The sequence below is a fragment of the Amblyomma maculatum genome, chromosome 8 (assembly GCF_055883805.1).
Source record: "Amblyomma maculatum isolate TAMU_Amacu chromosome 8, ASM5588380v1, whole genome shotgun sequence".
NCBI classification, from domain to species: Eukaryota; Metazoa; Arthropoda; class Arachnida; order Ixodida; family Ixodidae; genus Amblyomma; species Amblyomma maculatum.
In genome coordinates, this window is record NC_139351.1 from 86,884,035 (window position 1) to 86,910,388 (window position 26,354).

General features: G+C 46.2%; 1 protein-coding gene across 9 annotated transcripts in view; it reads right to left on the minus strand.

The window, feature by feature from the left end:
* Window positions 1–26,354, minus strand: part of LOC146181709 (inaD-like protein) — a 1,346,554-nt gene that overhangs the window by 182,267 nt on the left and 1,137,933 nt on the right. For all 9 annotated transcript variants that reach the window (XM_084576720.1, XM_084576719.1, XM_084576716.1 and 6 more), the window contains one exon: window positions 2,529–2,912. The gene's annotated coding sequence lies outside the window, so the exon portion shown is untranslated. The remainder of the gene's footprint in view (window positions 1–2,528; window positions 2,913–26,354) is intronic.

Sequence of the window (26,354 nt, forward strand, 5' to 3'; positions counted from 1 at the left end):
TCATACGTAGCGCAGCTGGAGAGCAGCGACGGAGCCGCCGCCGACTCCTCCATTGCGCTGGTGACTCAGGTGTCGCCGCCCACGCGCCAACTGCGCATGCGCCAGGAAGGTTTGACGTTGCACAATGCACAGCTGGCGCGCATGCGCCAGGAAGAATTGACGTCGCACGGTGCATAGCTGGCGAACCGGGGCCACCACAGACTCCTCCGCGGCGCGGTGACTCAGAGGTGCCGCTGCCGCGTTCGCCTTAGATGTTGCTTCCGCAGTCCTACTCTCAATGGCCATTGGCCAAACCACAACCAATTTTTTAAATATTTCTTTGTAATATATCCCAGTGAAAAGCAGGATCCCAACAGTCTATAAAAACGTGATCGATGGTCTGGGTTTATTGTGTTAACAATAATACTCCAGGTTTCGCCTCGTCGCGTAGCACCTCATTTTAGTAAAACACTTCATATTTCAGATGACCCTCAGGCAGTTGATACAGGCTTTCTCAATATGGAAAAAAATTATTTGATATTTTTATTTAGCTTATCTAAAGCAGAGGGAAATGAACAAATAAGCAAGGAATATAAAATATCAATGTACAATCTTCATTTCATCTTCACAAACGTTGTTGTTAGGCCTATACTGTTGTGTCGAATAAAACCTGTTTTTCAGACCTTTTAATTCTCAGCCATTTGATCTTTCTATTCTCACTCGCGCATTCAACATCATGGGAACCATTTTTCTTATCATTATTGGATTAGCTTTAGCGTGCACCAGCTTCATTAAATCTACCTAGGGAATACCAGAGCCGCGTCCGATTGTTGTCAGGTGTTTTGTTTTTACTGTGCTTCCGCTTTTTCCATAGGAAAAAGTTATATATGGACTTCTCCAAGCGAGCGGTTCGTTATCTTCAGGTGCTCCTGAAACCGCCGCCAGGCAACAGAAAGATATCTAGATTGATTGGAAGAATAAGCAAGTTCTATGGAAAGCAGCCTACCCCAAATCAAATCTTTCATGACAACGGAGCAGAAACATCCGCGAGAAGAATGCGCATAACTGAGCTGGTTTCCTGAACACCTGTCTAAAGAAGCCAGTTGATGAACTGTCGAATAAATGAAAAAGAAAACATTTATTTTATACAGGGAGGGTACTTCAGTGGCCCTTAGGGGCCGCCCCGTACAGTTACTAGCATTGGCGTCGGCCTCGGCCCGAGCCTGCTCGAGCAAGGCTCGTTGCGCCATCAGGTCAGAGCAGCCGAGCAGGGCCGCCTCCCAGTCCTCCCGGGAAGTGTTGGGTGGAGGGGATAGATTGTTTTTTTTTTTACACATTCCGTGCATCAAACCCCAAAGAAAAAGAAAAAGATTAAATACAAAGGTTTACAAGTAGTCACTCCATCTGCAGCCACCGAGAGGAACTGCTCAGGCCCACTCAGTATGTCGAAATAGGGGAGTTATTAAAGTATCCGCGCCGGTAAAAATTCAAATTGCTGATAATACTTGGGGTCTAAATCTGGGCACTGGTATCCAAGAGAGTTCTAGCTTATGTATTATTTATTATAAGATATGCTGGGGGGGGGGGGGGGGGCACTCATCCAAACGTTAGATTCAGAGTGAAAACAAGAATTCGTGGGCCATTAGCTTAATATTAATGTGTGATAGGTTTCAGCTTCAGCTGTGTGAGGGGATGACAGCGTGCAGGGCGTAATGTACCCTATAGACAAGGCGCCAAAATAACCTTAAGATCTGCTCGCTAATAATGGGCTTTGTGAAAGCTCCCCTCTTGCGTGACTCTATTGGCTGCCTCAAGAGGGGTACCTATGTTGAGGCCTGCCGACCAGGGTATAGACACATAAAATATAGAAAATGTACAAAGCATGAACAATAAATTGGCGCTTAGTCATGTCTACGTGTAGACGAGCAATACCTTTTGTTTCTCTTCTCACTTGTTCTCCTTTTGGATTTTTAATATTCAAAGCCCATTTTCGACTTTCGTGAGCAAACAACTATTTACATTGTCTTACCATATCAGTTTGGGAGGCATTGTGCGTTGGCAGCTTCCCACACTTTCTAAAGTAGCTACTTGTCATGCTCAATCTTAAGTATTTTATGGCTGAGACACCTCAGAAATATTTTATTTCGGCAGGGGCTGAATACCCGAGTTTCTGAAATGCCGGTCGCCCGTCGAAGAAAAAAAAATATTTTCGTTTTCGAAATGCGTGATTCGTTGTCTCCAAAATGCACATCAATTCTTTTTCACGTCGACCTTGCCTAGCGCCGAATCTTCTTGTGATAAACTCGATGACGCCACGTAATATGCCACTCGCAAGCAAAACGAACGAATCATTCGCTACACACATCAAACGTCCTTTGACCGTGAACTGTTAACGTCACTACTGAAGAAGAAAAAAATATATAGTTTAGATGTCTTTCCGCGGCAAGGCACATAAATAGGAATTGAAATTCCTTTAGGCTGATATCAATCGTTGGACCCGCTGGCATGGTTATTGTCTTCAAGACAGAGCGAAAGGAGAGTTGGCTTACCTTTTTTCGAGAAGAAACGCTGCGTAGGTGTGCGATCCCCCAAACCTTGATGTAATCCTATGGGCACTGCACAGCACTCAAGTCAATGCTTCAACACACGAAAGTTTGAGTCACTCTTGAGGTTCACGGTTTCACCTAGTTCCCGCGAAGAGGCACGCTTAGTTCACTCATTTAAACGACACAGCAGCCCTTAAGGAGCCAGAGAAGTGTTTCTTACTTTCTCAGTTCCCTCGATGACTGCAGCAGTTCTTAACACTACTGAAATTGTCTGCTGGTTTCTTCAGTGTAGTTATGAAGAAGCGAAGCAAGCTCTGCGATGACGGGCAGACTCCGTTGGCAATCAGCAGTGATACTTGTCGGCGTCTGGGGAGGCGTGAATTGTACCTGCAGTACAATATCACAAACAAAAACAAAATGTTCAAATTCAAACCCAATACATGACTTGTTCTTTCATTATCACAAGAAAGAAATATGGACAGAGCAAGGTCAGAAGGGAAAAATAGGACTCCTATATCAGTATTAGCAACGAAAATGTTTAGTTCACAATCTTTCGTACGACAAATCAGATCGACTGTTCATGGTAAACTTCACAGACCCAAATTTCGAAGTTTCGCTTCAACCGCTCTCATTCAGGAAGCAAATGGGGTCAAAAAAGAATGGAAATGTGATTTAGCGGAGGACTTCGAAATAATTACAACAACTCAGGGACATTTGAGTGCAGCAGAATCGAACCGAACACGAATTACATTAGGACGTATGCTTTACTACTACGATAATCCAAGGTTATTCATATGCGTAAGTTAGCTACTGCGCACGCTCCAGTTTCAAGTGGGCTGCGCCCTGTACTCGCTCCTTCGGCTCGCCGCCGCTGCACCGCGAGTGACGTCATCCTTGCATTCACGTGACCACTAGCTGCGCTGTGCGCTTCTCCTCCATCCCGCCGCTGATTTAAACCGGCGCTCTCGCCCTATCATTACAGCTGCTTAGAGAGGGTATTGAAGCAGATTAACTGTGGCTCGTCTTTTCAGTCTAGTCACGACTGATGCGCTGTCTGGGCCGTCGATGGCGAAACCATGAATAAATAACAGAGCTTACATCGTTAACTGGGTTCAGCTAGGATGAAACTCGCAAATTATTTTGTTTCGTTTTCATCAAAATGTAGCCGCTATGGTCAGGTACAAACCAGGGTACGTCGACGCAGCAGCGAGTGCTCTACCAATTAGTTACATTACAGTTACTAAGGCGAAAGCCTTTAATGCCTCATACTGTCGTTAGAAAATGTGTCCGCGTTTCGGGTGTATGCCTTATATGGGCATATGCTGATAACCATTGAATCGATACTTAATAACTTAACCAATAGCAATAGGATGATATCAGAACATGATTTAGGCATTTTTAATATAATTTCATGATAATTTACGAATAATACAATAGTTTGGCAGATGTCCATAGAAACCCATGCATTTGGAGGTCATCGTAACTAACCATCACTTCCTAGCTAAGAGGTGTTTAACTAACACTAACCAGATAATAATTAGTATTCCGAAAGTGCAAGTCATGGCTATCTATCACTAACCAATAGTAATGGTTAAACGTTTCGAGACGCTCATTGCCGTTTCATTCGCATTGCTTCAAACCTTTGAGAGCAATATGAGAATGCTTCGAACCTTCGAGATACCTCGCCGGGGTGGAGCAGGGGTTACGGCACTCAACTACTGTTCCAAAGGACGTGGGATCAAATCTCGGCCTAGGCGGCAGCCTTTCGGTGGAGCCGAATGGCAAGGCGCCCGTGTGCTGTGCCATGTCAGTGCACGTTAAAGAACCCCAGGTGGTCGAAATTTCCGGAGTCCTCCACTACGGCGTCGCCCATAGCCTGAGGTACTTTGGGACGTTAAACCCCACAAAAACAAACAAACAAACCAACAAACAAAGAAACAAACAAACGAACCTGCGAGAGATTCACCATCACTTGACAGGTGAGTTACAGGACATGACGGGTGAGAGGAGAACTCAGGCTTTCGCCTTTCAGCACTTAAGTCGCCGAAGTGCTCTCGTAATTTTTATTGTCGAGTTCAGTGAAAAGCAAGAAACGCATAGCGGAGGAAAGGTATAGCGTTATACAGTCCGGCGCATAAACAGCATTAGCCTCACTCAGGCCTTGGAGTAGCGATAATCTTCGACATTTTTTTGTTTTGCAGGGGGAGTGACTGCGCGCGAAGATAACTTCTCCGTTTTAAGGCGAAGGTCCTTATACACAATTTTAGAAAGGGGTGAAGGGTGCTGCCATATAGAGGAACTGGGCTGCTCTCGTAGAGGAAAATGCTGACGACATCCCTCCCTTAACAGCCCAGTTAAACCGGTTTCACCTAGGGTCGTAAAGTGGTCTTATGGCTCACTGTCCGCGACAAGTGTCACAATGTTTCGCGAGATTCCACGGGATACAGCGAGACTGGGATGTCATCGCCTGGTGAAATCATCGGCCTTGACTAGACATGACGTCATGATCGGATGTGCCGTCATCATGACGTCACATCGGGCTGTGTCTAATAACTGAAACTGACGTCATCATAACGTCACACCAGGTCACGGCCGATAACTTCAGAGAACGATTCACGTATATATGAAGCTGACCCCGCCGGGCGTCTGATACAGGCGTCCGTGCTACGCTTTTCATTTGAGGCTTCCTGAACCGCCGCGCCACACAGCCTAAAAAAGCGGACGAAATAAATCAGAAGTCAGCGGCGTTTAAAATTGGCTTACAGAAAATGGCTCAGTAACTGTCACATTTCTCTGCCGACGAAAAGAGATAGAAATGACGAATCTCAAAGTATAATTGTGGATAAATTATTCGAACCAAACGCAAACAGCGTCACTGTGTCATGTGTTTTGCACGAAACAGGAGTTAGCGGCATTTCAAGCCTCGGTAATCGATGGCCGAGGGGCGCCGGTATCCGCAGCAGCCATCAGAGGTCGCTACATAGAGACTGCGGAGGAAATTGCGATAGCGATAGCTTGCGTAGGAACGGAAGCAAAGTTCATAATAAGCGACAGCAAAACTGCCGTTCAAAATTTTGGAAAGGGGAAGATATCGCCGGAGGCAGCAAAAATCCTCACCCAAAGAACGCTGAATAGGAAAATTCAGTTAATCTAGACACCCGCTCACGCTGCCGCCCCTGGTAACGAGGCGGCTCACGAGCTAGCCCGAGCTCTCTACTTCTGGGTAGCCGTCGAGCTCCCCGAACACTGGGCATACGACGAGTGTCTGCAAAATTACGGGGAAATCATCGACCATAAATCGGGACGTGACTGGTACCAATACTAGAAGTTAGCCTAAGTAATAGAGAAGCTGTCGCGTGGAAGCGGTTACAAATTAATACATTCGTGAACCCGGTCTGGGCGTTTCACGCGCTACCATACCTTAGGGACAATGATCTGTGCAAACACTGTGGGGCGAGAGGGACCCTCGACCACATAATGTGGGGGTGCCCCCAATCTCCAGGGATATAGGAAAAAATATTACAAGTAGAGAAGCTATAGGATACCGTGCTGCGAAGCGCGGACCCTGCGATCCAGCACCGCACCGTCCATCTGGCGGAGGAGGCCGCAACAAGCCAAGGGCTACCTGCCAGCCTCTAATCCGCGGGCGCACGACTCCCCGTCGTCCTCGGCATGCGTGCCGGGGGCAGGGAAGAGGAGGCCCATTTCCGATAGAAATAAAAGTTGTGCAACCAACCAAGCATAGGCTTTTACCTCATCGCACTTAACTGTTCAAAATATCTCCTAGACTATTCTATTATTGCACGGTGACCCAAGTGACCTGCGCCGGCTTCCGAAGTGGTGGTAGAGGCATCAGCAAGCGCTAGCGGATAGTGTCAACCGCGGAACTGCTCCCGCCGTGATTGCGTTAAGACGGAAGGAGTGGAAGGAGCCGTTTCTTGCTTAAAGCAGAGGTCCTTACATTTGTGTGGCGTATATGTATTCGCAAGAAATTATGGGCCAGCTTTTGGTCTCCCCCTCTTTAGTGAATGCCACGCATTTTAGAGGATCGGTCCACGAGCCGTAGTCTCGCCCCCCAATCGACACAGCCACACTTCGTTAAAAAGGAAAATACCCGGGACCTACACAAGCTTCGGAGCAGCCTCTCATATATACGGTGCATTGAAACGGAGCAGGTGATGAGGCTGTCACCAGAGCAGCGTTATTATAGCATTAAAATGGGAGTTAGCGTTTAAAAGCGAAAATTCGCCGCTGAACGAGGCGAATGGCTTAGCGCGGTACAGGAAAGAAGACTTCGCGTGTCGAAACAACTCACAACAAACGCCTAATCCATCTCCGAAGGGGCCGTTTTGATATTTTGTCTTCATCCTGGCAAGGTGAAACCCCGTCGTCTGTGTGCATCATGATGAATAGCGCCGGCAGACAACAGCAATACTATGATCTAGCAATTTTCCCGACGGAATTCCCGATATCTTATCTCGCCGCCCTTATCTACTAATTTCCGAAGCGATCGTATGTCATATACACCGATAGACAGTTCACGCATGCGCAGTTGAGCGGCACACGTACGTACCTTAGCGAAGGGAAAAGAACGTACTTGGTTTGAAAGCGTTAAAGGGGCAGGTGTAGCCCCGCGACACGTATATTGTGTAAATTACTATCCTCCACGAGTTTGGCTGAGGCAGGTCTCAATTGACGGAACTCTGACACACCCCTAGAGTTCCACAAGCCTTTTTTTTCTTTCTACCAAAATGTTAAATGAATTGTCTAAAGGTTAGTTTATGCCTCTTTATTTGCCTGATTCCTCCGCTTACAAGAAAAGGGGTTTGCTTAACCCCTAGCTTTGCTCTGGATTAAGTGGTTATTTTTAAACATGAGCTCTTTTGATGCATATGACTCATTGTGATAGTTATTTAACTAAACACTTGAAAATGTGTCTCCAATATTTTCTTCAGGAAAGCGTACACCCCAAGCTATACATTTCACTGTCAAATCCATTTCAGCCTGTCATTAGGACCAGCTGGGATACCTCCGCATTGAGAGAAATTTCGGTTTCTTATCTCACAATTGGCACTGGGCAACTATAGGAAAACTGGTGCCTCAAATGCACCGCGTATGATATGAAAATAGCGATTGTCAGAACGGCTAATTAGGAGTCTGTTGCTAATCCCAAAGCATCTGACGAGGTGCAGTACCAAAGCTTTCGTGGCGCTTTTGAAATCGCTTACCTGCGGTCGTAACGACCGTACACAAATTCGATGCGGCCGTACACAAATTCGACGCCTTCGTTTGGCGTCACATCTAAGAAGGCTACAATTAAAATGATGACCTGCGATCGGAGTTCAGCCGTACTATACACAAGCGTTTAATGCGGGAATGCGTGTCACCGCTATATTTTCAAGTCTTTTTCCGGCAGATAGTGGTCCATCGGTCCAGTGTGTCCATATCGCCAGATAGATTACTTCTTGCCCCTGGGCCGTTATCACTGCTGCGTGAACACAGTACGCAATTAAAAAAAAAACAGATGCGAACGAAAATGCAGATGGTATAGGCTAATCTCAGGAATCGCATATGACAGAGCTTAAACCATTGCCTAAAAACCTGACTTGACTGCAAGAAAGCTCGCTAGACACCCCACAAATCATTACAGCACAAGACAAGGCCTGTATATTGCCACAACGCCGCCGCCGCACATTGTAGGCATTCACATAGCCTACGCCGATTTAATGTAATAATAATAATAATAATAATAATAATAATAATAATAATAATAATAATAATAATAATAATAATAATAATAATAATAATAATAATAATAATAATAATAATAATAATAATAATAATAATAATAATAATAATAATAATAATAATAATAACAATAATAATAATAATAATAATAATAATAATAATAATAATAATAATAATAATAATAATAATAATAATAATAATAATAATAATAATAATAATAATAATAATAATAATAATAATAATAATAATGAGAAGAAGAAGACGAAGAAGATAAAAAAATAATAATAATTGCTTAATAGGTAAGGAAAGGTGCGGCATGTGCTACACTTGTTCTGTGGACGAAGAAATCAGCAGAATTGTGTTTGTTGCTCCTGCAACTGATTGGGTAAATATGGTTGCTGCACCGTGCCCACATCTTCAGTCTGTCCGAGCAATAAGCTGCACGGCGCGCACATTTGTATGCGCAGTAACCGGCGCAGTGCATTCTGGAGCTGTTGTTGACGCATGCGCTTTTTCGGTGGCAGCGCAGCAATAGACATCAGGTGATATACGGAAAATTTTGACAAAGGTCGATCTTCTTGGTTACCTCCACGTTCTCCCTGCGTTGTGGCTGCGGCGCGGTAATTAACTGGCGCTAAAAGCATCTCATATTTAGAAAAAATGAAATGCACGGCGTATCTACTTTAGAGTTAACGTCACAGTGTCTCGGGTGTAAATATTGCCTTCAAAATTCAGTAGAAAGTTTTCGAAAACATCATCTGCATAGAATCTACTAGTAGAAGGTTGTTGCGCAGAGATGACGTCGTTCGCTCGTGTGACGTCAGCACACAAAACACGTCTTGACATTTCCGGCTGGTTTATCTTTCCACATTAACTGCGAACACTATCCTATCTTTGCTTCCGCGTTACCCTTGCAAACACAGCTTGACATGAAACGATGTCATCATGGAGCAAGAACACACTAACTACTGTCATCAGCCCACCGGTTCTATTAATGGCGAACCGCTGAATGTTTGATCTCCCTCTCACTCACTTTCATCATGCCACTGAGAGGCAGCAAGCGTTTGACTGCGAATTTTGTTTTCAAAATGTGCGTGAGACAGCAAGTTTGGAAGCACTACGTGCTACGCAGCTTCAGCCTATTTGTCTATGCTGAATTCCAGTCGAAGAACTGGAGCACTTCCAGAGCAAAGTTTTGTGCTCTTTTCGGAGCAACCCTATTCCGACCGGACACCTGGATCGCAGACTGTTTCTCAAATTGTAGATTCAGAGCAGTAGTCGAGATCAGTACGGACTGCTCCTAAGATGAGCGGATTTGGCTCAAAAGCTGCGTGACATAGGCTCATCTTTCTTCCGCGATTCGCTGTCTCTGGGTTTGCAGCAAACGACGCGTGCGAGAAAGCTGTGGGTAAGGTAGATGCTTTCTGAGTAAACTACATTCGAGCGAGCCGCCTTTTAGGTGTCGGAGCAATTGTGTTCCATAAGGAGATTTTGGGCGAGTGCTCATTGACGTATTCGAAGGCGCTGAGTCACGGGAGCATGCGAGCCCAATCCGGTTCTGCGATTAAAATTTGCTACTAGCGAATGAGGTCGCCGCTATCCTTGCCCACACTCTTTATCTAATATCGACCAACAGTTGCCGTGGAAGCGCCTTATTGCGCCAAACTGAAGCCTTTACAATATTCTGAGCTTCCGTAATGAGACCTTGCACATCTGCGCCTAGCAGTGATCGAAGGCCGACCCGATGGAGATGTCGAAAGGTCGCTGCTTAACTTCCGCAAGTTGTGACGTTGGGATCCAAGGTTTATAGAGACACAATCCAAAGTTAGCACAAAAATAAATAAATGAAGCGCGCGCTACATCATCGCATGTGAAATGATTTCGCCCAGAGGAACCTAAGAATTTAATGCTACATCACTTGGAAAGTTGTCAGAGCACGCTGCACATGTCACCGACGATAAACCTGAAGTGTTAGGAAACAAATATAGCAGATTGTATATAGGGACAAATCTTTGAAAAGCTCCGGCTCTAGGTTCAGGTATAATAACTATATATAGCTTTAACAATGATGTCAATTCATAGTAGGTCACTATACATGCTGTTCAGTTCAGTTCAGTCGTTCAGTCGTGACCGACTCTTCGTGACCCTATTGACCATGTCACGCCACGCTTTCCGGTCTCTCACTATCTTCCTAAGATCACATAACTTCATCTGCAGTGCCTAGAGGATGCCATCTAACCATCGCGTTCGCTGCGTACCCCTTTTCCGGCGACCCTCAACCTTTCCCAACATCAAATCTTTCTCCAGCGACTCCTCTCTTCTCATCAGATGACCAAAGTAGCTGAGCTTTAACTTTAGAAGTTGACCCTCCAATGAGCAGTCAGGGTTTATGGTCGACAATATTAACTGATTTGATCTTCTGGCAGTCCAAGGAACTCAAGAGTCTTCGCCAGCACCACAATTCAAACGCGTCAATTCTTCGGCGGTCAGCCTTTTTCACAGTCCAACTCTCGCATCCATACATCACAACTGGAAAGACCATAGCACGAGTTATACGGATCTTGGTTGGCAGACTAATGTCTCTGCTCTTTACTAGGCGGTCAAGGCTAACCATTGCTCTCTTTCCCAGAAGCAGGCGTCTCCTAATTTCATGGCTGCAGTCTCCTTCCGAGGTAATCTTGGAGCCCAAGAAGAAAAAATCTGTCACAGCTTCCACTTCTTGTCCCTTGATGCTCCAGGACTTGATAGGGCAAGACGCCATGATATTTGTCTTTTTAATGTTCAGTTTAAGCCCAAACTTCTCACTCTCTTCTTGTACGCGCATCAGAAGTCTCTTGAGTTCCACTTCACTTTCTGCCATTAAAGTGGTATCATCCGCATATCTAAGGTTGTTGATACGTTTTCCAGCCACCTTCACTCCAGCTGAAGACTCGTCCAGAGCGGCCTTCCTCATGATGCACTCTGCATATAGATTAAATAGGCAGGGCGACAGTATGCAGCCTTGCCTCACTCCTTTCTCAATCGGAAACCAATCAGTGAGACCATGCCCAGTTCTGACTGTGGCCTCTTGCCCTTCATACAGGTTCCTGAGGAGACAGATGAGGTGAATAGGAACTCCCATCTCTTGGAGAGCTTGCCACAATCTGCTGTGATCTACGCAGTCAAACGCTTTCGCATAATCAATAAAGCAGAAGTAGATGGGTTTCTGGAACTGCTTTTTCCATGATCCAGCGAAGGTTGGCAACTTGGTCTCTAGTTCCTCTGCCCTTGCAAAACCCAGCTTGCACGTCCGGAAGCTCCCGATCCACATACTGCTGCAGCCTACCTTGGAGGATTTTCAACATCACCTTGCTAGCATGCGAAATAAGCGCGATCGTACGGTAGTTGGAACAATCTTTGGCACTGCCTTTCTCAGGAATGGGGATGTAAACTGACCTCCTACAATCCTGTGGCCACTGCAGGGTTGTCCAAATCTTCTGACATAATGTATGCAGAATGTTAACAGCGTCATGGTTGAGGTTTTGAAGCAACTCAGCTGGAATGCCATCAATTCCGCTAGCTTCGTTCTTAGCAAGGCTGGCTAAGACCCATTCAACTTCACTCTTCAGGTTGCCCGGCTCGAGATCAGTGATCACAACCGTCTTATGTTGCGTTTGCACATTCGAGTCCTTCTTGTACAGTTCTTCTGTGTATTCCTGCCACCTCTTCTTTATCCCTGCGGCTTCAGTGAGGTCCTTGCCTCGTTTGTCCTTTATCACGCCCAGCTTAGCACAGAAGCTTCCTTTGATATCTTTGATTGTCTTATACAGAGCTCTTGTGTTCCTTAATTGGTTGTTGTCCTCAACTGCTTGGCACTGTATGTTCAGGAAGGCATTCTTATCTCTCCTTGCTATTTTCTGAAAATCCGCATTGAGAACCTTGTATCTTTCTCTTTCCCCCATAATTTTTGCCATCCTCCTTTCCTCAGCTATTTGCAAAGCCTCTTCAGATAACCAGTTTGCTTTCTTGCATTTCTTTTGCTTTGGAACTACCTTAGCAGCAACTTCTTGTATCATATCACGAACATCAGTCCACATCTCTTCGGGCTCTTTGTCTTCTAGATCTAATTCTTGAAATCGATTCCTCACTTCCACAGCATATTCTAGTGGAACTTGATCCAGATTATACCTGAAAGGCCTTCTAGTTTTCTGCGTTTTCCTCAATCGAAGCTTAATCTTGGCAACAAGAAGCTGATGATCGGTGCCACAATCGGCCCCAGGCCTTGTTTTTACTGCTTGTATATCGCTTCTCCATCTCTACCGGCAAATAACATAATCGATCTGATTCCTGTACAGACCGTCCGGTGAAGTCCATGTGTACAGGCGCCTCTTGTGCTGTTGAAAATGAGTATTCGCTATGGTCAGTTTATTTTCTTGACAAAAGTCTACTAGCCTCTGCCCAGCTTCATTTGGCTCACCAAGACCGAACTTGCCTGTATTTCCGGATATTTCTTCACTCCCTACCTTAGCATTCCAGTCTCCTATGAGAAAAACGACGTCTGATGATGGGGTGAGGTCTAAAAGGCATTGTAGGTCCGCATAAAATCTCTCAACGTCAGCTTCTTCAGCAGTAGTGGTCGGTGCATAGACTTGGATAACTGTTATGTTGAAAGGGTGACCTTGGATCCGAAGTGAAATCATTCGGTCGTTTTTGGGGTTGTACCCTAGCACTGCTTTGCCCATTCTTCTGTTTACTATGAGAGCGACCCCGTTCCTTCTCTTGGATTCGTGCCCACAATAAAAGACATAATGGTCGCCGGAGTTAAATTCTCTCATTCCGGTCCACTTGAGCTCGCTGATACCCAAGATATCAATGTTCAATCTGTCCATTTCTCGCTTGACGATATCCAGCTTACCTTGCGTCATAGATCTTACATTCCATGTTGCTATGTGATACATCTCCTTGCAACATCGGACTTTCCAGTCGCTTCCCGACACATCCACAACTGAGCGTCCTTTTGGCTTTAGCCCAGCCGCTTCATTCGTCCTGGAGCTACTAGGAATCGCCCTTTGTTCATCCCCAGTAACATGTGGGACGCCTTCCAACATGGGGGCTCATCTTCCGGCGCCATATCATTAATGGTATTGTGACTGGCCATAGGGTTTTCTTGGCAGGAAATACTGGAGTGGGTTGCTATTACCTTCTCCAGTGAATCACATTTTGTCAGAACTCTCTGCTTGACCTGTCTATCTTGGGTGGCCCTACACAGCAGAGCTCACGACTTCATCGAGTTTCGCAAGCCCCTCCGCCACGACAAGGCAGTGATCCATGAAGGGGAAAGAAGAGTTTAGCTCGCCATGCTGTACATAAATGATATTACGGAGATTAAGCCCGCACCTGTCATAACAGTCTTTGCTGATGATACTAGTCTATTTTTTACTGGAACACATGTGCAGGAGATCGAAAAGGAAGTAAATTTATACTTATCCTAGCTGTCTGTCTGTATCCAGGAAATAGTTTGCAGCTGAATACGAACAAAACAAAGTTTATATTATTCAAACCATTTAACGAACATTACACAGAATGAAATATATTAAGTAGGCATCTACACAAAAATTATACCTGCCCTGTTTAGTGAAGATTTATCTTAGAGTCCCCATATTATTTACCTGCCAACCGATCTTTCCCAAGCTGCAGCTTGTATAAGCCTTATTTCTTTCTGGCTGAGCAAAACTTAGTACTACACATTGTTGTATTCAAGGCTACTTTATGCAGTATTGGTATAGGGTACTACGATGTGATGTAGTTCCAGCCAAGAGGGTGTATCACTTTGAACGGATGTAAATCATCCATAAAAATGATCTATACATGGAAGAAAAGGCCTTGTCAAGCTGGATTCATTTTCCCCCTCTTGCACTTTCGTTTGAAAGAAAGTAAAATGAACTGAACAGAACTGAATTGTTTGCTTTTGCAGCAGTCATTTTGTGGGAGCGGAAGCCGTAGTAAGGAATCTTGTTTACTTATTTGCTACTAAGATGAAACGATATTGCTTGTGCTACCTCCAGTAGCAGAATTTTATTTACGGTAGTGCCGAAACAAACAATTGCCTCTTGTGAATTGATTCCGGTTTCTGTTTGGCAAATATGCATTCTTCTACTCTGTTCTTATAGAGAGTCGATGCCTTAAAGTGAAAATGATTAAGACATAATAAAAATAATGAAGCAAAACCATAAACAATTCTAATAAATTAGAATCCCAGTTGTAATAGAATAAAAACTTTGATGGAGGGTCGGTGAGTGAGAGTGGAGTCAGAGTTTGAACGGAATCACAGCGGGAATAGATTGACTAAGGAAAGAAAAACGGTATTGCATTTCCTTCCTTTCGATCCAACCTCTACTACCTCAGGCTCTTTACCGTAATGGGTTATTCGCTGCCTTTGTTATTTTTTAGCTGGCTTCCGACGCAGGCAAGTGGACAGAGGCTCCAACGTATTGGACACACCAGACTAACACCTTACTGAAGAACTATAAGTGCCTCTTTTTTGGTTTAAAAGGGCCATTTTTAACAAAAGGCTTTAGGCAAACCTAGAAATAAGGCAAGAAGTTTTGAAGTATATTATAGTTGCAGTTAGCAATAAATGTTTCATCCATGCCTTCCTTTTCTCGACTTTATTATATACCGCAGTTCAACTAGCAGATTTCCTCAAATATATTCTGTTCACGGCCACACTTGATACCAGATATTGAAAAAGTTTCAGTCTACTGCTAAAACATAACTTTCATGATTTATACAAGAGAGATCAGGACAGTGTTTTTGTATTCTATCACAAGATTTTTAATAACGGACAGAAAAGGTTTTTAAAGATCTTGAGGAAAGTAAGAAAACTGTGAGAGATTCATATACTGCAACATAAAGTATTTTTCTCAGTCAAAGCTAACATATCCACCAGAAAAGCAGGCAGCCACCGTGAACATCTTCATTCTCGAGTAAGGAATTGAGAAAAAAAGATCAAACAGAATTCTGCATTAACAAAATGAAAGACTTGTCATTATAGTGCGGTAATATGAATATTCGGCCAGGTCTCCTTGCGGTGTGCAACTGTCAGCTTTGTTTCATGCATGTATACTTGTTGTCTCACTTGTTTGGCTTGTGCTAAGGTGCAGCGATGCAGGGTTGAAGTCTATTTTTTTTTGTGAGCCTCAATAGAGGCGTGGCCAGGCGCAGTTTCGAAACACCATAACAGTTAGAGCTGAGAAGCCGAGAGGAGAGGAAACTAATCACCCCTCCGCGTTCCCAAAACGCAGGGATCGACGTCGTTCATTCGAGCGCATGGCATTTGTTCCCTCTGGGCGTTGGTACTAATTCTCTTATGACCTGCTTGTGGGTTCTTCATGCATTGATGCACTAGTGCCGAAACAGCTATGTGCAGAATTGACGCAGTTGTCGCCAGCTGAGCATCATGCCTCGCGTTTACCGCGGGCTTGCCGCGGTTTGCTCATTACCGAGAAATCCGGCATGCACTGCTGAAAGTTCACAGAAAGAGAACACTCTTCAGGTTTAGGCTTACGCCGCATTCTCATGATTTCTTTTTTTTTTTTTTAGTTATAGCTATTTATGCATTCTCGGTAACGACTATCAGTCCGGATTATCTTTGGGCCAAGATATCTTTTCTATACCAGCAACTATTGATGGGGTAACTTTTGACAAACTATCACATTTGTTTACGTGTCTGCTGTTTTGAACGCTGCAACCACAGGATGAAGGAACTGCAGCCATTCGATAGAAGAATAGGTGCTCTGTGTTTGCGTCGCCGTGTATCTCAGAGGCACTTCATGCCCATTGGAGAATACTGTCAGCATATTGGGGCTATTCATATTTCATATATGCACCTGTCGGCTTCTGTACAGGACATATTGTCACGTGGTCGTAACAATGCCGAATGCAGCAAATGAGATGGCAGCAGTTTCGCCCAAATTAACTCCTCATTACGCTCACTTGTACCCGTAAAATAACCACGCGATTTCGTGGCGTTGACAGGAGCAAGCATGCTGGCAGTCATCGATGTACGAATACCCGACGCATTAGGTAGTGTTCAGTTTGAAGTTGGCGCAAAAACATGTAGATAACACCAGCCGTGGAATAGTGGAAAAGTGCAGAATAATACGAAAACAGTTGTGTTTTCCTAGCGTCATTCCAGGCTAATCTTGGTGTGTCTTAATCTACAAAGTAGATGGCAAAAGCGTGTTTCGGAATATCGAGCGTGAATAAACAAAGAGCACAAGATCGGTCCGTAAGACAAGGCACCATGTCGGTGGCTCTTGAAAACGACAAGTAAATATTGTAAAGATTCACGCCGTTACTCTCCTTTTTAAAAATATCGCATCGATGTAATTGAACACGAAGGGCATTTAGCTCTCGTAATAGGGCTTAAGGCGCACAATGGGCACAATTTCTTTGTACGCGTGGTGTCTTTGGGATGCTGTTGCATGATCGGGAATAACTCTGTAGTCTAGTTGTACAGCGCCGTGAAGAATTTTGTTTCGGCCGAAGCATTGACGTCATCATCATCAACATCATCATCATCATCCTGACTATACCCACTGCAGGGCGAAGGCCTCTGCCATATTTCTTCACTTTACCCGGTTCTGTGCTAGCTGCATCCACTTGACCCCTGCGAACTTCTTAACCTCATCCGCCCACCTAATTTTCCGCCGCCCCCTGCTACGCTTTCCTTCCCTTGGAATCCAGTTTGTTACCCTAAGCGACCATCGGTTATCATCTCTTTGCACTACGTGTCCTGGCCATGCCCATTGATTCTTCTTGATTTTCGCTAGAATGCCAGTAACTTTAGTTGTTTCTCTGACCCACTATGCACGCTTCCTATCTCTTTCTGTAGAATACTGCGCTACTTGATATACAGAGACAAATGGAAGACGACACACGAATGAATCGCACGAATGAAGCGATTTGCGCTTCATTCGTGTGTCGTCTTCCATTTGTCTCTGTATATCAAGTAGCGCAGTATTCCACAGAATGATCAACCAACTGGCCCCCGTGTTTGCATTATTTCCTATCTCTTAATGTTACCCCTACCATTTTTCGTTCCACAGCCCTTTGTGTTGTCCTCAACTTAAGTAGAAGAGGCTTCAAGAGCCCTAAGAGGCTTTAACTTAGTCCACAACAGCGGATGGACATCCAAACTCAATCCCCTGGCTTGTAGTCTGCGTGGAGTCGTCGCAAGTTGTAGCGTCAAAGCGTCGGCTCGTTCTTGGTATTTAATGCGTAGCAGGGCTAGTCTTCGGACTTCCTCTGCTCGCTGAAGCTAGGCGGAGGTGTCCACATTGATTTCGTTCGACACACATAGGGCAGGGCGATAGGGCAAATGCAATATGTTGTATATATCCCAATTGACAATATTATAGTTAGCCGTGGTTTAGATACTACACACATATTTTGATTGTAAGCATTTAAAATCATCGAGTACTTATAGTATAACGCCTAATTCTTTAGACTTAACAAATAAGGCAGGATAAAGCAGGTTCTTTTTCGAATAGTGGATGAAGAATAATTTTTTTTTTTTTACCGTTTTGAAAGAATCGGCATATTGATGTCACGCAAAGGCTTCAATCAGATGTTTCGTCATCTGACGATGAATGTTTGGCCTTCTGTCAGCTCTCCTGAAGTCACGATGCTTGACCCCGAACAGGTTTGGGTAATAGTTTAGGCTAATTAGCCATAATACGATTTATAGAGTATATGACAACAGCGTCAAACGGATGGTTTCTTTAGAGATCGCTGTTACTTTATATACTGTAGTCTAACGCAGCTTGACATTGTAAAAGTGGTTATAGTGAAGAGCTCCTTATTTTGCTGTTTTCTGCTGCACACCGAATCGTATTCAGTCGCCAAGTCCATCTGATCCTGTTGCCTCGTAGGCAGGATAATGTTCTCGATAAACGAATACAAACGCTGTGAGAAAAGAATTTGCTTTTAAGGCATGAAGAAAGTTTTCGGACGCACGATCAGTTACTGGTGAACTCCGTACTTTGCTCCTAAGGAAGCGTTTCTTAAAGCGCAAGCGGGTTGGCAACTTATGTAGAGATAAATGCTTGCGGGAACTCTACTGCGACGTTTGATTCAGGTGCTGTAAAAACGGATTACTAAAGGAGAAGTTTCTTTTCTAATTCGTACAAAGTAGAGAAGCGAAGTGTTTTCAACTTTCGCAAAGACACTTGAGATGAACTGTCTACAACAGTCATACAGGGCTTCCGAACAGGTGCCATGGGTTTCGCAAAAGTTCTCAGGCCAGAGTCTGTTTTCAAGCACTACAATCCTGCACTTAAGGCGTCTACAAAGCCAACAAAAGGTTAAGAGGTGAAACTGACGCTTCTCATATTGCCGCGAAACCTTCAAAACTGTATTTGTTGTTTTTTAATAGCCGCCGCTATACGGCCTTATCAGTCTGATTCTGGATCGCGTATCAGTTCTGTATTGTTTGTTTGTTAATGCTCGATGTCGCGAGTCACACCTTTATCAGTTTCTTTGTAGCGCAAGATGCACCGAGATCTGTCCCGATGATTCCGGCCACTCGTGTGTCTTTCTACAATGTTTCAGCTTGTGCTGATAGCTGTTTGCAACGTTATCTAGATTGTTCTGAGCCGCCTTTAAATTGAGCGTTGATGAGTGTGACGGGCATTCTTTGTTCGACGATCGACGAGCACGTTTGTTTCTATCGCCGCCGCCGAGTTGCTTAGTTCTTTTGCGGGCGCAAGTCAGCCCAAATAAACAGTTTCTTTAGTGCAATCATCGACCCCTTCATTTTTGTCGTCGACCTCGTCACCACTACGTGACATCTGGTGGAGGTGCTGCCTTTGATCCTTCAAGCGAAGACCCAAGCCGTCTTCCTGTCGCCCTGGAAGACCAGCCTACAGGTCACCGAGCCAGCCGCCGACTTCAAGGCCTACAACCCGAACACGGTCTGCTGCTTGACCCCAGTCGATCTCGGAAGGCATCGACGCTGACAATGGCCCAGCCTACAGCACCGGTTGTTTTTGTCCAACCCCGTGAGCCCCCCTGCTTCCATGGACGATCGGATGAAGATGCGGGTGACTGGATGGACCTTTTCGACCGTGTGGCAGAATTCAACGGTTGGAACGACGCTGCGAAACTCAGGCAGGTCTACATTGTTCTTCAAGGACATGCCCGAGTTTGGTTTGAAAATCACGAGATTTCTTTCAAGGATTGGGATATATTCAAAGCACAGTTCTTGATGGCCTTTACAAGTTCTGTCAGAAAAGAAAGAGCTCAGGCCCTCCTCCAATCAAGAATTCAACTACCAAACGAGCCCGTCCTGGCCTACGTAGAGGAGATGAAACGCCTGTTTCGCCGCGCCGACCCTAACATGACCGAAGATGACAGAGTGAAATTCTTAATGCGAGGCGTTAAAGAGTCGCTTTTTGCGGGGCTTGTCCGGAACCCGCCGAAAACTGTTGAAGAATTTGAGAGTGAAGCATCGACCATCGAGAAGACGTTGGATACCCGGATGCGCCACTACGAGAGACCACTTCAAACAAACTACTCATGCCACTACCCCAGCACATCTGCAAGCGGAGAGAGCCTTCGGGGCCTCATCCGGGAGATCGTGCGAGAGGAGCTCCGCCGAATGCTGCCATCATCGCAACAACCCCAGGTAGCGACGCTCGCGGACGTCGTCCGTGAAGAAGTTCAGCAGGCGCTGGGCGTTCCTCAAGCGACGGCTGCTACTGTTCCAGCTCAAGAGGCAACAGCAATGAACTACGCTGGGGCATTACGTCGCCCTCCGCCCCGACGTGATGACTTTCCCAGCCCTCGCCGCTACCGTCCTGTTCCTGAAAACCGCCCCTTGGCCCCCGCCCGCCAAGCCTACCAACGACCCCCAAACCCCAGGAAGTGCGACGCCTGGAGGACTGCAAATAACCGGCCATTATGCTTCCACTGCGGTGAGGCCAGCCACATTCTGCGCCACTGCCCGTACCGACGAATCGGTCTCCGCGGATTTGCAGTCGACGCTCCACGACCACGCCCAGGTGAACGACCGCAAGAAATTGACAACTACCTGTGTAGCGGTGAGATTGCGCCACCAAGCCGTCGATTCAGGTCTCCATCGCCGTACAGGGCCCGCTTTGCGTCGCCAGGACGTAACTATGACGGTAGTGTGCGCGGAAGGTCCCCAAGCCCCCGTAGGGGAAACTAAAGGCAGCAACCTTTGGAGGTGAGGTTGCTCAACGGCGAAAAGACGAAGACCCTCCGCCGCCGACGACCACTAACGACGACGCAACCATTTCATCGCCGCTCCACACGACGACATCGACGACAACACGACCAGAGTGCAAGCAGACACCGCCGCCCAGCGAAGTAACAACGGTATGCCCCGGCCATGACCTGAAGAAACGACGGAGCCGAGATCGGACACTAAGGCCCACGTGCAATGCGAGGACGCGAACAAGTGACCTTGAAGTTGATGTCGACGGTCGCAGAGTCACTGCCCTAGTAGACACCGGAGCTGACTATTCAGTCATTAGTGGACCGTTAGCCTCTCAGCTCAGAAAAGTTACCACCGCTTGGGATGGCCCGCTGATTCGCACCGCAGGTGGCAACTTGATAACTCCATCGGGACGGTGTACTGCAAGAATAACTGTAAATGGGCGTACTTACCCTACCAGCTTTGTGGTCTTGCATCAGTGCTCCCGCGACGTGATTTTAGGCATGGACTTCCTAAATGAAAATAGGGCTATCATCGACCTCCGACCCAAGCTCATCAAGCTCTCTGCAGACAAAGCCATACCTGCTACGACTACTTCGATGCAACACGTCGCTCTAAACGTCCTCGACGGAGAATTGACCCCGATCAAGCGTCGCCGTCAGCTTAGGTAGCACAGACATTGAAGCCACTGAAGGCATCGTCGAAGGAAATATCCAATTGCTCTTGGAACGAGGTATCGGCATCGCAAGAGGCATCGCGACATTCCGGAGAGGACAAGCTCAGGTGCTGGTAACAAACTTCACTGAAGAATACCGGCATCTAAACAAGGGCACGACCATCGCTTTTCTCGACGAATTAGCGGACCTCAAAGACGTATTCGCCCTCCACGACCAACCACTGGAAGACGCACCGGACCAATTCCGTCAGCCCACATTTGACATCAACCCAGTATTGACCAACAGCAGGAAAAACCAGATTCGCAGTCTTCTTCGAAACTACAGGGAGTGCTTCTCGTCATCATCGAAGGTACGACAAACACCACTGGCCAAGCACCGCATTATAACGGACGAACACGACCGACCTCTGCGCCAAAGCCCTTATCGTGTATCGCCGCGAGAACGGCAGGCCATTCGCGATCAAGTTGAGGAAATGCTGCGTGATGACGTAATCCAGCCATCCAACAGCCCCTGGGCGGCACCAGTCGTTTTGGTCAAGAAGAAAGACAGCACACTTCGGTTCTGCGTTGATTACCGCCGCTTGAATAGCATAACGAAGAAGGATGTCTACCCACTTCCCCGCATCGACGACACTCTCGACCGACTCTGCAATGCAAGGTACTTCTCATCGATGTACCTGAAGAGCGGATATTGGCAAATTGAGGTCGACGAAAGAGATCGCGAGAAGACCGCATTCATCACACCGGACGGCCTTTATGAGTTCAAGGTGATGCCATTTGGCCTCTGCTCCGCACCAGCCACGTTTCAACGAGTAATGGACACAGTCCTGGCAGGGTTGAAGTGGCAAATTTGTTTGGTATATTTGGACGACGTTGTTGTCTTCTCGTCAAGCTTTGAAGACCACCTAAAACGACTACAGACAGTGTTGGAAGCCATCAAGTCATCGGGACTAACGCTAAAAGCAGAGAAGTGTCACTTCGCCTACGAAGAACTCCGGTTCCTAGGTCACGTCGTTAGCAAGGACGGTATTCGCCCAGACCAGGAGAAAACAGCTGCAATCGCACAATTCCCACCGCCTACCGACAAGAAAGCTGTGCGCCGATTCCTTGGGCTGTGCGCTTATTATCGACGATTTGTCAGAAACTTTTCGCGGATCGCCGAACCGTTGACGCAGCTTACAAAGGCTGACGTACCTTTTAAATGGGAAGCGCCGCAAGGAGAAGCCTTCGACGAACTTAAGCGCCGCCTGCAATGCCCTCCTGTACTTGGCCACTTTGATGAAAACGCCGAGACCGAAATTCACACCGACGCGAGCAGTGTGGGCCTAGGAGCCGTTCTCGTCCAGAAGAGTGCCGGACAGGAGAACGTAATCGCCTACGCTAGCAGGTCCCTCACAAAAGCCGAAGTCAATTACTCGACGACCGAGAAGGAGTGCCTTGCAATCATCTGGGCCACTTCTAAGTTTCGTCCATACCTATACGGCCGACCATTCAAGGTAGTAAGCGACCATCACGCGCTCTGCTGGCTGGCTAATTTGAAAGATCCTTCCGGCCGCCTTGTCAGATGTAGCCTACGACTTCAAGAATTTGACATGACTGTAGTCTATAATTCGGGCCGAAAGCATTCCGACGCAGACTGCTTATCCCGCGCTCCCGTCGATGCTCCCCCGAAGGACGATGACGACGACGCCTTTTTGGGTCCGGTAAGCGCCAGCAGTTTCGCAGAACAACAACGATCAGACCCTGAGCTGAAAGCGCTAGCCGATTACTTGGAAGGAAAGACCGCTTTCCCTCCTGGTGTGTTCAGGCGACATTTATCATCCTTCACGTTAAGCAATGGCCTCCTCGTGAAGAAAAACTTCGCACCCAACAAGACCGCGCAGCTTCTCGTAGTGCCTAAACCCCTTCGGCAAGAAATTCTGCAGGCGTTGCACGATGAGCCCACAACAGGCCACCTCGGATTTGCGCGCACGTTGCGTTGAATCCAAGAGAAGTATTACTGGCCGCGACGGCTTGCCGACGTTGCCCACTACGTGAAGACGTGTCGTGAGTGCCAACGACGCAAGACGCCACCGATCAGACCAGCAGGACTACTAAACCCGATTCCACCCCCAATCCTGCCCTTTCAGCAAATTGGGATGGATCTCCTCGGCCCCTTTCCATCTTCGTCTATGGGTAACAAGTGGATCATCGTGGCCACTGACTACCTTACCCGTTACGCCGAAGCAAGAGCACTACCAAATGGTACCGCGGCAGAAGTCGCCAAATTTTTTGTCGAACAAATTCTCTTGCGACACGGCGCCCCAGAAGTGCTCATCACGGACAAGGGAACGGCGTTTACGGCAGAGTTGACGCAAGCCATCCTGGAATACAGTCACACAAGCCATCGACGAACAACTGCGTACCATCCCCAGACCAATGGCCTCACGAAGCGCCTGAACAAAACGATCGCGGACATGATCGCTATGTACGTCGACGCTGAACACAAGACCTGGGACACCATCTTGCCGTACGTGACCTTCGCGTATAACACGCCAGTCCAGGAGACGACCAGAGCGACACCGTTTAAGCTTGTGTAGGGCAGGGAGCCCACGACGACGCTCGACGCAATGCTGCCATACGTAACCAGTGAAGACAACCTTGACGCCGCCGCCTACCTGCAGCGTGCACAGGAAGCCCGACGACTCGCACGGCTGTGTATTAAAGACCAACAGCGCACCGACAGCCGACGATACAACTTACGACGGCGCCACGCAGAGTACAATCTAGGAGACCAAGTCTGGGTTTGGACACCAATTCGCCGTCGCGGACTTAGTGAAAAGTTGTTGCGTCGATACTTTGGGCCGTACAAAATCATTCGCCGCCTCGGACCACTGGACTATGAAGTCATTCCCGACGGAACGTCAGCATCACAACGGCGACGCGCACGCCCAGAAATTGTACATGTTGTACGACTGAAGCCTTATTATGCGCGTTAAAGAATCTGTGGTGTATAAACTTTGCAGTGTTTATGTATAAGTTGCTTTGTTTTGGAACATCGAGGCGATGTTTTTTTAAGGGGGGAGTAATGCCGCGAAACCTTCAAAACTGTATTTGTTGTTTTTTAATAGCCGCCGCTATACGGCCTTATCAGTCTGATTCTGGATCGCGTATCAGTTCTGTATTGTTTGTTTGTTAATGCTCGATGTCGCGAGTCACACCTTTATCAGTTTCTTTGTAGCGCAAGATGCACCGAGATCTGTCCCGATGATTCCGGCCACTCGTGTGTCTTTCTACAATGTTTCAGCTTGCGCTGATAGCTGTTTGCAACGTTATCTAGATTGTTCTGAGCCGCCTTTAAATTGAGCGTTGATGAGTGTGACGGGCATTCTTTGTTCGACGATCGACGAGCACGTTTGTTTCTATCGCCGCCGCCGAGTTGCTTAGTTCTTTTGCGGGCGCAAGTCAGCCCAAATAAACAGTTTCTTTAGTGCAATCATCGACCCCTTCATTTTTGTCGTCGACCTCGTCACCACTACGTGACAATATCCTTCCACAAATATTGAAATTCGGCGGTGCCGCAACCACTTGCAGATCCTGTTACCTTACGCGTCGGCTAACTGCCTACCTAATGTTTGTTGTATAATATTTGCACTCAATGTTCGTAAACGACGAAGGACAGAGCAACCTACTAAAGGTTTTGGCATAAGAATCCCAATATATAATGTAATGTGCTTACCACTAAAAGCCTCTCTTCAGGTTAGATAGCTTTGCGAAGATTTTGATGTTGGTTGAAATCTCGCAATGTTGCGACACTCTCCACTAAAGCTACTACCATGGTCATCTTCACCAGTTGTATGCAGTCGTGCACGCCATAATTTTAGTACGTTTATGTGCTGATGCATTTCTGATGAATCTGCTGATGAATATTTCCAAAGGGAAAATTGTATACTAAAATCTTTGCCCTGGATGGAAGAAATTTTCTGCTCGATCTCTATCTACCTTTTGTTTCTTAACCAATCTCTTAGAGTACGAAACCTCAAGTTTTGCATGTCAGTTCTGCATGACAATTTTAATAGTTGTTTTTCGAGGTAAAGTTTGGAGCATACTGAGCATACCAGAACTGAAAGGCAAAAGGGATGAGTCAGACAGACGGACTACGAGAAAGGAGGCCTAAGTTTAAGCCAGAGGTGCTGGATGTTTCCTCGCCGAGGGAGCTCTCTGCTGGCTTCGAATTAAGAGAGTTAAGTGTAATCCCCCCAACTTCGTCAAACCATACCAAGCCACGAGAGCTTTCAGATCATCTCGGGGCAGGGATACTTCCGTCTCTAAGTATATGGTAGAAAGAGCGCCCTTTTACAGGACGGTTTATTAGGTTCGGGTTCTGATTGGGTTAGCAAGCTCGCTGAAATCGTTTACGCCTGCTACGCAGTTTAGGCAGACGTTTGGCTTAGGTAGATGTTAGAGCGTGCGACAAGACGAATAAACGTCATAGACCGTTGGATGTCATTTTCGTTATGTTAATCTCTATTACATTTGATAAAATCCCGAGGAAGCAATGTCGAAGGCTTTGATAGCACGAGGAGATATTGTGCACGTCCAGGATGAGCAGCTGCACAAAACTGCGCTAAAGGAGATGCGGAGATAAGGAAACATGCTTCTCTGAATGCTTTCGGGACAAATTTTCTACATATACTTAACTGAATCATACAATGACCATATTCATTTTAGGAAAGCCTTCATTTCACCTACTTATTCTATATTTTCTAACCGTCTTGATCCGTTCCTTTAAACATTTGAAGTTTTAGCAAACCTGAGCACTGCAGGCCATAGAGCACCGAGGGCTTAAATTTATACTCCACATTGTTGGAGAGTGAACCTAGGAACTGCAAGAAGTGGAACTTTTTTAGAAATAACACGCCTTAATTACTTTAGTCATTTAATGCAATACATCATTTTATTTGTGTAAGAAAAATATAGGCCATGCTAAGATATATTCTCAGCAGGCTTAGTGTAGCATTCCTATAAGCTCTGTTAATCTGATGTTTTTTTTTCGAAAAGATGATTACCAACGATTGTGCGAACTTTTCAGACCAATAGTAGCCATCCAAGTATTGGGTAGAGTGGCACAATTATAGGCACTCAACGGAGCTGGCATAACTACACTTAGCGTTCAGGTAAAACTATGTATGTGGCGGAGTCTCGT